Genomic DNA, 15298 nt, shown 5'->3' with positions numbered 1-15298 from the left:
TTATTTTTAACGGCGATTTTTAAGCATTAAACATTAGTAGATTATTTATTTCAACGACCTTCGTTATTTACACGTAACACATACATTCAAAAATATCAAGTCTCTATATTTATAGGACCGAGAGACGATTTATATACTATAATAAAATCTCCTTGATATTTTTTGTTTATCAATTAATTATTCGTTCTTGTAGATATGAAATCTAATGATTGTGATGGTGCATTAATTAATTTTGTTTTATTTGTTTTTGATCGTTGAAAGTTATTTTTGGCTAGATTCAGTTATGACTCACTTTTTGAAAAAAAAAAAAAATAAATAAATAAATTTACAACTCACTTTTTGTCACTTATATATCTCGTTTGGAAAATGGAACTGGCGGAGTTTTATTGCAAGACACAAATTTCAATTTTATTAGTGAGTAAGGCCCGTGCGGTGTACGTATTTATTACGTTTCAATAGTTACACAATAATATTATGATAATTTTATAATACTAAGTCCATACTTAACACATATAAATAATTTACGTATGCTTATTTATTATCATAGTATATAAAGATGATTAGATGATATATTGATAAGGAATTAAATTCATAAGAAATGACAATCTATTAAGGAAACTCATAAATTAACAAATGAAAATTACAAATGATGTTTTCAAAAACTCAAGAAGTGAAATAATCGTACATAACTTTTATGATCTCAAATGTCAAGAGTTGACGATTTTGTCATAATTATCAATATTACTTTATATTTGAGAATTTGATAATATAGTTGTTTCTAAAGTATCATATCTGTTAAGCCCTTGAATATGAACGTTTTACATGTCATTAGGGATGGTCTCGCGGGTAACGGGCATGGGTTCTATATACCCGTGACCCGCCGTCGGGTTCTTTTTTGCACTTTGAGACCCGTTACCCGCCCACGGGTAAAAACTTTTCACTCATGCTCGTGACCCGCGAGTAACCCGCGAGTAATAATAATATACAACTTTTTATTAGAAAATCCAAATAATTTATTAATTATAAAATCATATGTACAAGCTATATGTATAATGGCGTGAAAATTAAATTTTTTACTTGTACATAATATTATATTTATAATCATTATTCAAATACTAGTAAAATAGCTTTTAAATTTAATAATTGTAAGTATTAATTAGTGGGTAAATTAAGAAAAGTCTCATGTATTCACGGGTCGGGTTTTACCCACGACGGGTAGTATATACTAAAGACCCGCCCGTTACCCGTCGGCTGGTATAAATTTTTACCCGTACCCGTGCTCGCGGGTTAGATTTAATGATTTTACTCGTCCATCGCGGATCGGGTACCCGCGGGTCATGAGTTTTTTCTCGCGCATTGCCATCCCTACATGTCATTCAACGTTCATGTTTTAAGATATTAAACAATGATGATTAACATAAAAAACAAAAATTGATCTAAAAATTGTTAAAACGTACATGAAGTTACTTCAAAGAAGTGTATAAGTCGACTTAATTTCTAAAACAACATAATTTTGTCTTCCCTTACTCTTCAAACACTAATTACTAATCTCTCATACTTATGTTTAATATCATCAATACCAATTAAATAACAAATAAAAACTACATAAACATGTGATTCCATTTAATTAGCACATTAGTATTTGTAGGTTTTAGAATGACTTAGTCTTTGGTTTGCGATATGAATGTATGTGTTGTACATCTAATGTTTTAATTTATACCAATCACGAATCATGATTACATAAAACTGAAGTCTTACTTAGACCCACACATTATATATTCGATATTTTGACAAATAAAATAAACTGCAATGAGTAATAGCTATACATCTTAAATTATACGTGACATTAAATTGTCTAGAACAACTAAGTATACCATATAGAAGCAAACATATTTCAATATTAGTTTAGTATAACTAATGTATATTGCAGTGATATATGACAATCTTATAAGTCAAATTGATGACACCAATATTACAATTGTAAGATGGAATGTGTTTTTAAAAATAGAAAACACTGTATAATATTGAAAGGAAATATCAAGGATTTTCAATCTAAAGGTAACAAAAAAAAAAAAACCAAATGAATATCCATAACCATTGATAATGCTAAAAATAAACATATATTTCATAGCATTATCCCTCAAGAAAGAAAAGCTTTTAGTTACAATTGTTCTATTTACAAGTGATATTCGTTTAAATAATAAAAGGTGAAGACAAAAGACAGATTCGACGAATTGAAGACGCAAACGACCAAAAAGCTCAAAAGTACAAAGTACAATCAAAGTGTTCCAATTATTGATAAGAAACGTCTCAAAATTACAAGAGTACAAAAAGCAAAACGTAAAATACAAGATATTAAATTGTACGCAAGGACGTTCGAAAATCCGAAATCGGGACCAAAGTCAACTCTCAACGCTCGACGCAACGGACCGAAAGTTACAAATTAATTATGTATATAAATATAATATAATATATAATTAATTAATTATATATATTATATATATATATATATATTATATTTATATAATTAAAACCATCGGCAGTCAAAAGGATCCAAGAATGTTAGCTGAAACTGGAGGCTCCGCACTCGCGGAGTTTGAAGGCATAAAAACTCCACACTCGCGGAGTTTGTGGGCCTATAAAAGGCCATGCATTCTGCTCGAATTTTGCACACCCTTTTTTTTAATCTATCTCTCTATCTCACTCGTGTATATATATATATATATATATATATATATATATATATATATATATATATATATATATATATATATATATATATATATATATATATATATATATTATAATTTTAATTTTAATTTTAATTTTAATTTTAATTTTAATAATAATAAGGGTATGTTAGCGAATGTTGTAAGGGTGTAAGTCAAAATTCTGTCTGTGTAACGCTACGCTATTATTAATCATTGTAAGTTATGTTCAACCTTTTTAAATTAATGTCTCGTAGCTAAGTTATTATTATGCTTATTTAAGACGAAGTAATCATGATGTTGGGCTAAAATATTAAAACGGGGTAATTGGGTTTTGTACCATAATTGGGGTTTGGACAAAAGAACGACACTTGTGAAAATTAAACTATGGGCTATTAATGGGCTTTATATTTATTTAATTAAATGATAGTTTGTTAATTTAATATAAAGATTTACAATTGGACGTACCTATAAATAACCACATACACTCGATCAGACACGATGGGCGGGATATTTATATGTACGAATAATCGTTCATTTAACCGGACACGGGAATGGATTAATAGTTAATAGACTTATTAAAACAGGGGTGAATTATGTACAAGGACACTTGGCATAATTGTTAACAAAGTATTAAAACCTTGGGTTACACGCAGTCGATATCCTGGTGTAATTATTAAACAAAGTATTAAGACCTTGTTACAGTTTAAGTCCCCAATTAGTTGGAATATTTGACTTCGAATATAAGGATAATTTGACGAGGACACTCGCACTTTATATTTATGACTGATGGACTGTTATGGACAAAAACCAGACGGACATATTAAATAATCCAGGACAAAGGACAATTAACCCATGGGAATAAACTAAAATCAACACGTCAAATATCATGATTACGGAAGTTTAAATAAGCATAATTCTTTTATTTCATATTTAATTACACTTTTAATTATCGCACTTTTATTTATTGTCATTTTATTTAATTGCACTTTTAATTATCGTTCTCTTTAATTATCACAATTTTATTTTGTCGCACTTTTATTTATCGCAATTTCATTATCGTTATTTACTTTACGCTTTAAATTAAGTTATATTTATTTTTAATATTTTATATTAGGTTTTAACTGCGACTAAAGTTTTAAAATCGATAAACCGGTCATTAAACGGTAAAAACCCCCTTTTATAATAATTATATTACTTATATAAATATATTTGTATTTTTACAATTAAAACTAATATAGCGTTGAACTAGTTTAAGTCTCCCTGTAGAACGAACCGGACTTACTAAAAACTACACTACTGTACGATTAGGTACACTGCCTATAAGTGTTGTAGCAAGATTTAGGTATATCCACTCTATAAATAAATAAATAACTTGTGTAAAATTGTATCGTATTTAATAGTATTTTGTAGTAAAAATTAATACTATTTCCTAGTACGCCTCGCACACATCAAGTATTTTTGGCGCCGCTGCCGTGGAAAGTTAAACGCCGAAAGCGCAACGCTAATAAAAAAAATAGATTTTTTTTATTAAAGTTTTAATTACGTTTTTGTATAAATACGCTTTAAATATAAAAAAAATATCTATATAATTTTTAAGAATTTGTTTAAAATTTATAAAATTATTAAGTATTTATATTTCTATTTTAGTTTTTATTTATTTTATATAAATACTTTATAAATAAAAAGTATAATAATAAAAAAAAAACAGAACCTGTCGAATTTTTTGGCCTGCACCTCATTTGAACCTATACCTTCCGCACTCGCGGAGTTTGGGGGTATCGAAAATCCGCACTCGCGGAGCCCCTCTGACAGGTCAAACCTGGTACAGCATTAATTACGAATTTAGGGTTAAAATTTAATTATTATTAATTATAATTAGGTTTAATTTAATTTAATTAATTTAGTTTAATTAATTTTGTATTTTAAGTTTTAATTAGTTTTATAAAATTAATACTTTTATAAATAATAATATAAAAATAATATTTTTAATAAAAATTGTATCTTTTTACAACTTTAAGTTTATTTTTATATTTTGTATCTTTTTATTTGTTTTAGCATAATATTTGTATTTTTCGTTCGTATTTAGTTTTAAGTTATAGTTTTTGCCATAGTTATTTTTATTTCTAGATTTTTAGGCTTTGCCGTAAAATCCCTTAAGTGCTTTTTCTTTAGACTAAGATTTAGGTGCTTTAGAATTTTGCGACGCCATTTTTATATTTTAGTACTTTTTAAGTTATTGCCGTTTTGGATATAGTATTTCTTGTAAGCTTTAATATTTTTAGACGCAACTTTTAATTCTTAGTTTTTAGTTCCTTTTTAAGTTTCGACGCACTACTTTCTTATTTTTATTTTCCGACCTTTTATTTTTCGACGTTTTTCGACGCGCTCTTTTTCTTTCTTATTTCTCGACATTCTAGATTTTAGGACATAGAATTTTCTATTTCTTCTCTAAAATTTCTTTAAATTTCAACGAAAAATTATTTTAAGCGGTTAAATTGATAGACATCCAAAATTTTCTGGTTCGTAGTAATAGTTGGATTTGTTAGTGGCGAGTTGTGGGCTTCCGATTTAAAGGGTCCTGGCTACCTGCTGCATCTATTGGCTATTCGAAACGTGGGCAAAATCAGAAAAGTCTATTGATAACTTATATAATTTTTATCTTTTATAACTAATAGGATATTCAGTGAATGCACCGAGCAAAACGTTCACCACCTTTTGTACGTTCACCACCTGTAACTCGATCAAGACATCTAGCAAATATTGTCGCCGTTGATTTTTCTTTAGAATCGTCATCCAGTCGACCAAGTACTCCAATTCAAATTTCCGATTATCTATTTTTTGAACCCGACCTCACAATTGAGAATCCGGAGGATATTCAGGGACAATTCAGAGATCCTGAACCATTAATCTTTCCTCCGGAACCACCAATCATTCAAACAGAGATTGTCAAGGAACCAACCATTAAATCAGAATCCTCTAGTGATTCAGATTCAACAAATTCAATCATGGAGAATCTGGAACCTTTAAGTATGGAAGACCGAATGCGAGTTAAACGCACTGGCCAAGGTCACGCTGTAACGACCCTACTTTTTCCGTTATCTTTTACCGTTAATTATTTAATGACCGTTAATTGTTATTCGTGACACGTCATTTCTAAGACCTATATTATTATTTTTGTAATAATATATTAATTATTATGTGTTATATGAATATTTGTATTCATATTTCAAGTTATACGTTTCTACGTGTCGCAGATTTCTGTCCGGCGAATCTTTTCGGTTTTCAAACCAACGGTCAAGATTTTGGGATTTTTAAATCCAATTTATTTTAAATATGATATTTTGATGTCATATGATTATATATAGTGTTTATATATTTTATTCATCGCGTGTTTGTTATCTCTCCGAAAAATTAATCGCGTAGTAGCGTTTTCGCGTTTCGGGCTTCGTTCGGGCGATCGGGCCACAAGTATTCTTCTTTTTGGCCAAAGTGGTCCATGAGGGGCCCACCCCTCTAAAAATTTCGGCCAAAACCCCCTTATACCCCATTTTTATTTTATTTTTCAATTTTTCATTTCCATTTTATTCCTCATTTCTTTTCTAAACCTAAAACTAGCAAGTATCTTTTTCTCTCATCTTTCTTCCTCTCTCTTTTTCTTTTTGAGGCCGCCACATTCTTCATCAATATCATCATCATTCTTCATCAATTATTGCTTGGATTTTAGGGCTTTTAACATCAACGCGTTCCTCTCGTTCTCCTCTACACGTTGCTATCTCTTGATTCTTGATTAGGGTATAAACCCTAACCCTAGCTTTTTGATTTTTCTTATATTTTACTGATTTTGTATGTTATATTGATAGTATGATAATTGTATGTTATTGTATGGTTGATTGGATGCGTAGAATTACTCGTTTGCATATGTTTTCGGTTTGATTTAATTGGGACAGCAGCTTTTTCGTGTGTTTCTGACTTTGTAACTGATATAAAAGTTAAAATAAAGTATATAAATGAGTTCCTCTCATCAAGACATTAATTTTAGACTCCGGATTCATGTCGTTTCGATTCCCGGAGCCCTAGATATGCTTAATTTGATTTTTGGTAAAGATTGAAAGGTGTTATGGGAAAGAACAAGGTATGGTCCGACTTTGTGATCATCCTTGATGTCTTTAGGTTGTGTCATTTGGTTAGGACTGATGGTGGGACGAATTTTCATGTTCGGGTCACCAAAATCCGAGCCACGGTTCACCCGTTGTGCCTAAATCACTGTTTTGAGTAAATTGAATTCCCAAGTGTTGTCATGGCTGATATCCACGACCTAGGGACTGTTCTTGGAGTGTTCTTGAGTACATAATTGTGTCGGGTGGTTGGAGTAGGCGGAGATGCATATGTGGCTCGCCCGAAACCGACACCCGGGGCTCAAGATACGACCCGATGAACTTTTAAACTTAAAACTTATGGTTAATGATTAAACTTATGTTAAAATGAATGGCTTTCATTATTAATAAATTACTTATGATAAAAGAAGTAATTATTATTATTTAAGACTTATGATATAAATATTTATTATATCATTTAATTATTAATTATGATTTAATTAACATTTTAATTAAACTTATGATTAATAATACTTTTATTATTAAAGGAAAATACTTATGATAAGTATTAAATTTATTTTTGAGAAATTATTATAAGACTTATAACAAAGATTAAATAATTATTTAATTATTATAAGACTTAATTATTATTTAATTATGATTTAATTATTAAATACTTATGATTTAATAATTTTAATTAGAAACTTATGATATAATTAATAATTCATTATTAATGTATAATACTTATGATATGAATTAAAATTCATTATTAATTAATAAAACTTATATTATGATTAATATTTAATTAATTAAATACTTATGTTATACTAATTATAACACTTCAACTTATATTAACTTTAATAATTCATTTTATTTAATTAAACTTATGTTATGACATAACTTTACACTTTTGACTTTAATAAACATTATAACCTATGTTATTATTATAACTTACACTTTTCAAATTAATGTTGACTATGTTGACCAAGTTTGACTTTTGAGTTGACTTTCGGTTGACTTTGACTTTCAGTTGACTTCTGTTGACTTTCTAAATAAGGAAACTTTCCTAACTTCAAAACTTTCTAAAAATAGAAGTTTCTAAATTTGGAAACTTTCCTAAAATAGAAACTTTCCAAAAATAGAAACTTTCCAAAAATAGAAACTTTCCTAAAATAGAAACTTTCCTAAAATAGAAACTTTCCAAAAATGGAAACCTGCTAAAAATAGAAACTTTCTAAAAATAGAAAGTGTGTGTCCTTATGCTGTTCCAATCAAACCGATGCTTGCTGAGTAATGTTCTATGTCTACTTGCAACATGTACAATAGCTATCATACTAAGACTTGACCTAAGTTAGTTATTTATTTCGACCTGCTTTATTTATAGGTCGGCGTTGTGATCTTTCTTGGTCACTTTACTTTACTTGCTGTTCGCTTGTTTGTGAGATTTCTTCAGTTGCTATTTAAGGTGAGTTATAGTCCCATTTTTCTATTTTAAAGCTTTTGGGATGAGAATACATGCAATTTATTTTATACTTTGGACACATGTGGAAGTTGGTTTAAATTATTCATTGTGAGTTGAACAAAAATATTCCCTAGTCTGGTAACTGTAATCACTGGTTTCTACTGGTGAACGCGAATCCTATGGATAGATCTATCGGGTTTGACAACCCCATTTCGAGCTAGTCGCGCTAGCAATTTGTTATCGGAATGTTTAGTACTTCGTATTTTGTTGTAGATACACTTGTTCGGTGTATATTATTTATTGTATTTGGCAAGGGTAAATAAAGGGTTAAGTGGTTACCAGGTGGCTCACGGAAAATGGAATAATGTTTTATTATATGTTTTCTAGCATATAATTTGGTGGTTCAAAAAGGAGTTTTTATGTTTTCAAACATAAATTTTTATTGTTTAAATTAAATATTGTTTGCAATATTAAACCTATAATTCACTCAACATTTTTGTTGACAGTTACTCGCATGTTTTATTCTCAGGTTCATGATTGATTGCTTCCGCTGTGCTTAGAGAGTCTGCATATTTACGATGGCAGCTTTTGTTAAACATTAACTTGCATTCTATTTTTGTTACATTAAATAGTGGTTGTTTGTTGACTTTGTTTTGGGTCAACTTTTGGTTAAAGTATTATTGTATGGTTTTTCTAAACTTATACATTTTAGTAGATCTCCTTTATAGGAAATCATTTTTAAATAAAGAATGCAAGGTTGTTTTATTAAATTCATATAGAGTTTCGATCAAGCTGTGGGACCAAGTGACGGAGCCGTTAAGTGTTTTGACGGAGTCGTCACACACGCAATTACTCAACCAGACATTAATGCGTCAGATTATGAAATCAAAGGACAAATCCTACACATGGTGACTAATCAATGCCAATTTAGTGGTGCACCGAAGGAAGATTCAAATGAACATCTTCGAACCTTTAATAGGATCTGCACTCTATTTAAAATCCGAGAAGTGGAGGATGAACAGATATATCTCATGTTATTTCCCTGGACTTTAAAGGGAGAAGCCAAAGATTGGTTAGAATCGTTACCTGAAGGGGCGATTGATACATGGGATATTTTAGTTGAAAAATTTCTTAAACAATTCTTTCCGGCATCTAAGGCCGTGAGACTTCAAGGAGAAATTGTTACGTTCACGCAAAAGCCAAATGAAACTCTATATGAAGCGTGGACAAGATTTGGAAAGTTATTAAGAGGATGTCCGCAACATGGTTTAGACACCTGTCAAATAGTACAAATATTCTACCAAGGATGCGACATCACTACAAGGAAAGACATAGATATAGCAGCTGGTGGTTCTATTATGAAGAAAACCGCAACTGACGCTTATAAAATTATTGATAACATTGCTTCCCACTCACATGAATGGCACCAAGAAAAAGATATCGTTAGATCATCTAAAGCAGCTAGAGCCGATTCTAGCCATGACTTAGATTCCATTTCCGCAAAGATAGATGCTGTCGAGAGACGAATGGAAAAGATGACTAAGGATATTCACTCAATACGAATTAGTTGTGAGCAGTGTGGAGGACCACATTTAACAAAAGATTGTCTCAGTATTGAACAAACAATGGAACAAAGAGAGAATGTTTCATACATGAACCAAAGGCCTGGAAATAATTATCAGAATAATTATCAACCGCCAAGACCAATCTACAATCAAAATCAGAATTATAATCGAAATGTTCCATACAACAACCAACAAGGTCCAAGCAATCAACAAGTATCCAATAATACTTACAATCAGCAAAGACCTATTTTTCAAAACAAACCACCACAAACCGATGATAAAAAGCCAAATTTAGAAGACATGATGTCAAAGCTAGTTGAATCTCAAACTCAGTTTTTCACATCTCAGAAACAAACCAATGAACAAAATGCTCAAGCATTTAGAAATCAACAAGCTTCTATTCAAAATTTGGAACAAGAAGTAAGTAACCTAGCAAGATTAATAGGTGAAAGAAAACCGGGAAGTCTACCTAGTGATACAAATGCTAACCCCCAGAATGAAACAGCTAAAGCCATTACCACAAGAAGTGGTATCACACTTAAACCCCCTGAAATACCTGTAATTTCTGATGAAGCTATTCCTACTCCACAAGAACCACAATCTGATCAAGATAAGGAAAAAGAACCGGTAGTTGAAATGGTTAATGAAGATAACACAGTTAAGGCTAAACCTTATGTTAAACCATACCAACCACCACCTCCTTACCCGAGTAAGATGAGAAAAGAAAGACTTGAAGCCAAGCAATCCAAATTCTTGGATATGTTTAAACAGATAAATGTCAATCTTCCTTTCATTGACGTAATTTCAGGAATGCCTAGATATGCTAAATTTTTGAAAGATCTAATCACAAATAGAAAGAAAATGGAAGAACTCTCGGCTGTTTCTATGAATGCTAATTGTTCTGCAGTGCTGTTGAATAAGTTACCAGAAAAATTATCTGATCCAGGAAGTTTCACAATTCCATGTTTTCTGGGTAGTCTTAGTTCAATAGAAGCATTGGCAGACTTAGGTGCTAGTATAAATCTAATGTCGTATTCACTATACGCTAAACTAGACCTTGGGGAATTGAAACCAACACGAATAAGCATACAACTAGCCAATCGATCAGTAAAATATCCTAGAGGGATAATGGAGAATATGCTAGTTAAAGTTGGTACTTTAGTATTTCCAGTAGATTTTGTTATTCTGGACATGGAAGAAGATTCTCGAGTTCCTCTCATATTAAGAAGGCCATTCTTAAACACGGCTAAAGCAATAATAGACGTGTTTGGCAAGAAACTGACCCTAAGTATAGCAGACGAGAGTGTTACCTTTTCTGTTGATAGAGCCATGCAACAACCGCAATCTGCAGATGATACATGTTATTATATTCAAACTATAAATTCACATGCAGAATTGTTAGAAGAATTTCCAGAATTACAAGGAACAGGAGAATGTTCTTTAGGAGAAGGAACTGAACCAATTAATGAAGCTGAAATGTTAGCTACACTAATGGCTAATGGATATGAACCAACAACAGAAGAAATTCAAATGCTAAAAGAAGAAGACGGATATCGATATAAATCATCGATAGAAGAACCACCGACATTAGAGTTAAAGCCACTTCCAAACCATTTGGAATATGCTTATTTACATGGTGAATCTGAATTACCTGTAATAATATCGTCTTCTCTTACCAAAAATGATAAATCACAACTCATTTCTGTGCTAAAAGCTCATAAACCAGCTATTGCATGGAAAATTCATGACATTAAAGGAATAAGTCCTTCGTGTTGCACACATAAAATCCTTATGGAAGAAGGTCATAAAATGTATGTGCAACGCCAAATAAGACTAAATTCTAATATGCAAGATGTTGTTAAGAAAGAACTTATTAAACTGCTTGATGCAGGTTTAATTTATCCAATCTCTGATGTAGTGACCCGAACTTTTCCATGTTTATATATATTAATTGAGATTGATATTTACATGACTAAATGTTTCCAACATGTTAAGCAATCAAACTTGTTAAGACTTGATTAAATGAAATAAGTTTCATATAGACAATTGATCACCCATGTTGACCGGCGATTCACGAACGTTACAAAATTGTAAAAACTACATGTTGTGGTATATATATAGACATATATATGGTTGCCATAAGATTATGATGAGTAAGTATCGCACTAAGTATATTAACAATGTGTGATATACATAAGAAATGAGATTACTAAGTTAAGAAACTCGAAATGATATATATAACGATTATCGTTATGATAACGTCTACTAAATACATATGTATCATATTAAGATATTGATACACTATAATTAACATGATAAAATGATATTTAAATATATCATTAAGTGTGTTAACAATGAACTACATATGTAAAAACAAGACTACTAACCCAAGAATTACGAAACGAGACTTATATGTAACGATTATCGTTGTAACCATATTTTAATGTATATATCATATTAAGAGATATTCATACATCATATTATCATGATAATATAATAATGTAACATCTCATTTGATATAATAAATATTGGGTTAACAATATTAATTGAGATCGTTAACTTAAAGGTTTCAAAACAACACTTACATGTAACGACTAACGAAGACTTAACGACTCCATTAGAATGTATATACATGTTGTGTTTTGATATGTATTCTTACACTTTTGAAAGACTTCAAGACACATATCAAAATACTTCTACTTAACAAAAATGCTTAAAATTACATCCTCGTTCAGTTTCATCAACAATTCTACTCGTATGCACCCGTATTCGTACTCGTACAATACACAACTTTTAGATGTATGTACTATTGGTATATACACTCCAATGATTAGCTCTTAGCAGCCCGTGTGAGTCACCTAACACATGTGGGAACCATCATTTGGCAACTAGCATGAAATATCTCATAAAATTACAAAAATATGAGTAATCATTCATGACTTATTTACATGAAAACAAAATTACACATCCTTTATATCTAATCCATATACCAACGACCAAAAACACCTATAAACACTTTCATTCTTCAACTTTCTTCATCTAAGTGATCTCTCTCAAGTTCTATCTTCAAGTTCTAAGTGTTCTTCATAAATTCCATAAGTATAGTTTCATAAAAATCAAGAATACTTCCAAGTTTGCAAGTCTACTTCCAAGCTTTCTAATCCATTCCAAGTAATCATCTAAGATCAAGGAACCTTTGTTATTTACAGTAGGTTATCTTTCTAATTCAAGGTAATATTCATATTCAAACTTTGATTCAATTTCTACAGCTATAACAATCTTATTTCGAGTGAAAATCTTACTTGAACTGTTTTCGTGTCATGATTCTGTTTCAAGAACTTTCAAGCCATCCAAGGATCCTTTGAAGCTAGATCCATTTTTATCATTTCCAGTGATTTTATCCAGAAAACTTGAGGTAGTAATGATGTTCATAACATCATTCGATTCATACATATAAAGCTATCTTATTCGAAGGTTTAAACTTGTAATCACTAGAGCATAGTTTAGTTAATTCTAAACTTGTTCGCAAACAAAAGTTAATCTGATAATGCTAAAAACGAACATATATTTCATAGCATTATCCCTCAAGAAAGACAAGCTTTTAGTTGCAATTGTTCTATTTACAAGTGATATTCGTTTAAATATTAAAAGGTGAAGACAAAAGGCAGATTCGACGAATTGAAGACGCAAAGGTCCAAAAAGCTAAAAAGTACAAGATACAATCAAAAAGGTTCAATTTATTGATGAGAAACGTCTCCGAATTACAAGAGTACAAGATTCAAAACGCAAAGTACAAGATATTAAATTGTACGCAAGGACGTTCAAAAATCCGGAACCGGGACCAGAGTCAACTCTCAACGCTCGACGCAACGGACTAAAAATTACAAGTTAACTATGTATATAAATATAATATAATATATAATTAATTATATAAATTATATATATATTATATTTATATATTAAAACCGTCGGCAGACTAGGATCCAAACCTGTGTGAGCTGGGTTTACGAACTCCACGACTTGCGGAGTTTGTAGTGCAAAGGGACCGCGACTCGCGAAGATACCCTGGACAAAAATGCCTATAAAAGCTAACGCATTTTGATAGTTTTATATATCTTTTTCTTCTCCTCATTCATACGTAATATATATATATATATATATATATATATATATATATATATATATATATATATATATTATAATTTTAATTTTAATTTTAATTTTAATTCTAATAATAAGGGTATGTTAGCGAATGTTGTAAGGGTGTAAGTCGAAATTCTGTCCGTGTAACGCTACGCTTTTTTAATCATTGTAAGTTATGTTTAACCTTTTTAATTTAATGTCTCGTAGCTAAGTTATTATTATGCTTATTTAATGCCGAAGTAATCATGATGTTGGGCTAATTATTAAAATTGGGTAATTGGGCTTTGTACCATAATTGGGGTTTGGACAAAAGAACGACACTTGTGGAAATTAGACTATGGGCTATTAATGGGCTTTATATTTGTTTAACTAAATGATAGTTTGTTAATTTTAATATAAAGATTTACAATTGAACGTCCCTATAAATAACCATATACACTCGATCGGACACGATGGGCGGGATATTTATATGTACGAATAATCGTTCATTTAACCGGACACGGGAATGGATTAATAGTCTATGGAATTATTAAAACAGGGGTGAAATTATATACAAGGACACTTGGCATAATTGATAACAAAATATTAAAACCTTGGGTTACACGCAGTCGATAACCTGGTGTAATTATTAAACAAAGTATTAAAACCTTGTTTCAGTTTAAGTCCCCAATTAGTTGGAATATTTGACTTCGGGTATAAGGATAATTTGACGAGGATACTTGCACTTTATATTTATGACTGATGGACTGTTATGGACAAAAACCAGACGGACATATTAAATAATCCAGGACAAAGGACAATTAACCCATGGGCATAAAACTAAAATCAACAAGTCAAACATCATGATTACGGAAGTTTAAATAAGCATAATTCTTTTATTTCATATTTAATTTCCTTTATTTTATATTTAATTGCACTTCTAATTATCGCACTTTTATTTATTGTTATTTAATTGCACTTTTAATTATCATACTTTTTAATTATCACAATTTTATTTTATCGCACTTTTATTTATCGCAATTTCATTATCGTTATTTACTTTACCATTTAAATTAAGTCTTGTATTTATTTTTAATATTTTACATTAGATTTTAACTGCGACTAAAGTTTTAAAAATCGACAAACTGGTCATTAAATGGTAAAAACCCCCCTTTATTTTTAAGATTTTTATAAAATTATAAAGTATTTCTATTTTTATTTTAGTTTTTAAAACATAAGTTTTTATTTAATTAATATAAATATTTTATATAAATATTAAAACAAAAAAATAAAAAATATAAATAAAAAAATATTAAAAACCGAACGATTTTGGCCTGCACCTCA

This window comes from Rutidosis leptorrhynchoides, chromosome 11 (genome assembly GCF_046630445.1).
Source record: "Rutidosis leptorrhynchoides isolate AG116_Rl617_1_P2 chromosome 11, CSIRO_AGI_Rlap_v1, whole genome shotgun sequence".
NCBI lineage: Eukaryota > Viridiplantae > Streptophyta > Magnoliopsida > Asterales > Asteraceae > Rutidosis > Rutidosis leptorrhynchoides.
The sequence above is the reverse complement of the archived record's forward strand: the minus strand, read 5'-3'. Positions refer to the sequence as shown.